Genomic DNA, 3,487 nt, shown 5'->3' with positions numbered 1-3,487 from the left:
CTTTTAAAGACGCCTTGTGCAGTCCAACACCTGATCCCATTTCCCTCTCCTACTCCTTTTGCTTGTGTAATCTAGTCGCTGGGCATGCTCAGTAAAAAGCACAGAATATTCTTGAATATGTCTGGTGCACGTGATAGGATCTGATCAATGAACATGGTCCAGAAAGAGACCAACTGAGCATGTGCAAGATGAAATGTTACATAACTGGGAACCACCCCCTTAACTGAATAGTCATTAGATATAGAAACTATAAAAGCCAAATTTTAGCCTAAGGTGGGGTTGTTGCTCACTCTCCTGGAGGCAGCCACCACTTCCGCACTTCAGCTGGCTGAGGTGTACACTTTACTTTGTATCAGACTTACTTTCAGGAAGCAGCTGCTCATTCTCTTGAGCCAGCCTGCACTTTGTACTGAACTTTAAGTAAGTTTTTCTTGCTTGTGTGTTAGACTTGATGTCTGTACTGAAATTACTTTTGTGTTAAACTTGGTGTGGGTCCTGCTCAGTCTCTGGACTATGCCACACTCTCTCTGTGGAACCTGTATTTCTTATCTGGTATATTAAACTTGTTCTCACTCTCTACTGTGACTCTGCCCCTGAATTCTTTCCTGTGATGGAGTCAAGAACCTGGTAAGAGGACTGGGCGGGTTGAGGCTGACTATTGGCACCCCCACCCCCCGCCGACCCTACCTCTGACATCAGTTTGTCATTGCATAAAAATTCCACAATTTATTTACCCCTTCTCCAATTTCGTTTCCAGTGTTTCATTATTATAAAAAATAAATGTGTAAAATTTTCTTTATGATAATTTTCCACATTAAAAATGTATATCTGGTGTTTGTTAGACAGTATTTTGTAAACATAAATTAGATCAAGTTGCTCAATAGTGTTGTTGAAATCTCTTGTGTCTTTACTGACTTTTGTTTGCTTCTTCTATTAATTATTGAGAGAAGGGTATTCAACTCTTCAAATATGGTTGTGGATTTGCCTATTTTTCCCTTTAGTTCTATAGTTTTTGCTTTATGTATTTTGAAACTTTATTATTAGGTGCATACTAATATTATGTCTTATTGATAAATTGACCTTTTTGTGATTAAAATATCCCTCTTTTTTTCTGTTCATACTTCTTGACTTGAAGTCTATTTTTTCTGATGTTAATATAGCCACCTGAGCTTTCTTATGATTAGTGTTTACTTGGTATATTTTTCTCCATCCTTTACTTCTTCCTACATGTACATTTAAATGTAAACTGCATCTCCTACAAATAGCATTTAATTGGATCTTGATTTTTTTCAATAAAACTTGATAATCTCTGCCTTTTAATTGGAGTGCTTAATCCATTTATATTTAATATAATTATTTATATATTACAAGTTTTGGAGCCAGACTGTCGAGATTCAAGTTTTGGCTAGTCAACTTACAGTCTGTGTGATCTTGGTGAAGTTACCTAACTTTTCTCTTTCTTTCTCTCTCTCTCTCTGCTTCAGTTTCTTCATCTATAAAGTGAATAGTCATACCTATCTGTTGGATTTTTATGGGGATAACATGCACTTATACATATAAAGTTCTCAGAGGTATGCCTGGTATGTAGTAGCAGTATATGCCAACTAAACTATGGATTTTAAAAAATGTGAATTTAGCATTATGTATTGCAGTGATTTGAAGGTATCATTCAATGTCTATCATTAACTAAAAAAGATACCTCACAAAGATAATTAATTCCAAGTTATTTATATTTTCAATCCCATCTAACAGTTATGCAAAAGTTTTTGTTAAAAATGGCTAGTAAATTTCCATATTCCCTAATGACAATTGCACCTGTAAATTAATCAGAATACACTCCATTTATGTTTTAAACAAATGTATTCAAAACCCACTGGAGTGTTCTGTAAAACATCTAAATAAATTAGAAAATGCTGTTTAAATTTTTATTTTTTAAATTAACTATGTAGGTACAGTTTTTTAAAAAATAATTGATAAATAGCAGTTTTAGATTTACAGAAAAACTGAGCAGAAAGTGGAGATCTCTCACACACCTCCTTTCTTTCCCTTTTTTCCCCTCCCCCATTCTTCCTATTACTAACGTCTTGCATTAGAAGTTTTAGACCTTTGCATTTTACATTTTGTCCTATGATCCATTTTGAATTAATTTTTGTGAAAGGTATAAGGTATGTATCTAAATTAATATTTTTCCAAGTGGAGTTCCAGCATCATTTGTAGATAAGACTATCCTTTCTCCATTAAATTGCCTTTGCTCCTTTGTCAAAGAGGAAGATCAGTTGATTACATTTGTGTGTTTATTTCTGGGCTCTCTATTCTGTTACATTGGTCTATTTATTTTTTTCTTTCACCAATACCACAATGTCTTGATTGCTGTAGATTTACAGTAAGTCTTAAAGTTTTATAATGTGTCCTCTGTTTTCCTCCTCAGTATTGTGTTGGCTATTCTGGGTCTTTTGCCTTTCCATATAAGCTTTAGAATTTGTTTGTCAATATCCACAAAATAACTTTCTGGGATTTTTATTGGTATTGCATTGAATCTACAGATCAAGTTGTGAGAAACTGACGTTTTAACAATATTGAGTTTCCTTTCCATGATTCTTTCATGATGGTTTTGTCATTTTCCTTATATAGCTCTTGTATGTATATATTTTTTAATTTATAAGTATTTCTTTTTACTTTTTTTTTCAGAGTGCTAATATGAATGGTGTGTTTTTACATTTCAAATTGCAATAGGTCATTGCTGGTATAAAGTAAAACAACTGAATTTGTATATTAACCTTGTATCCTGCAACCTTGCTATAATTGCTTATTACTTCCAGAAGTCAGTTGTTTTGTTTGTTTGTTTTGTCAGTTCTTTGGGATTTTCTACATAGATATCATATCATCTGCGAACAAAGACAGTTTTATTTCTTCCTTCTCAATCTGCATTCCCTTTATTCCCTTTTCTTGTCTTATTGAATTAGCTAGAACTTTCAGAACAATGTTGAGTAGCACTGGTAAGAGAAGACTCCTTTGCCTAGTTTCTAATCTTAAAGTGAAAGGATCACCAGTAAGCATAATGTTAGCTGTAAAATTTTTTTGTTGATGTTCTGTATCAACTTGAGGAAGTTCCTCTCTGTTCCTAGTTTGCTGAGAGTTTTTATCATGAATGTGTGTTAGATTTTGTCAAATGTCTTTCTGCACTTGATCATATAATTTTTTTCTTCTTTAGCATGTTGACATGATGAATTACATTAATTAATTTTGAATGTTGAACCAGCACTGCATACCTGGAATAAATCCCTCTTGGTCATGGTGTATAATTTGTTTTACATTGTTGGATGTGATTTATGAATATATCATTGAGGATTTTTGCATCTATATTTATGAGAGATATCAATCTATAGTTTTTTTCTTGTAAAATCTTTGGTTTTGGTATTAAGGTAATGCTTGCCTCAAAGAATAAGTTATGAAGTATTCACTCTGCTTCTATTTTCTGGAAGAGATT

Source organism: Galeopterus variegatus, unplaced genomic scaffold (genome assembly GCF_000696425.1).
Source record: "Galeopterus variegatus unplaced genomic scaffold, G_variegatus-3.0.2 Scaffold9131, whole genome shotgun sequence".
NCBI classification, from domain to species: Eukaryota; Metazoa; Chordata; class Mammalia; order Dermoptera; family Cynocephalidae; genus Galeopterus; species Galeopterus variegatus.
This window is presented reverse-complemented; position numbering follows the sequence as displayed.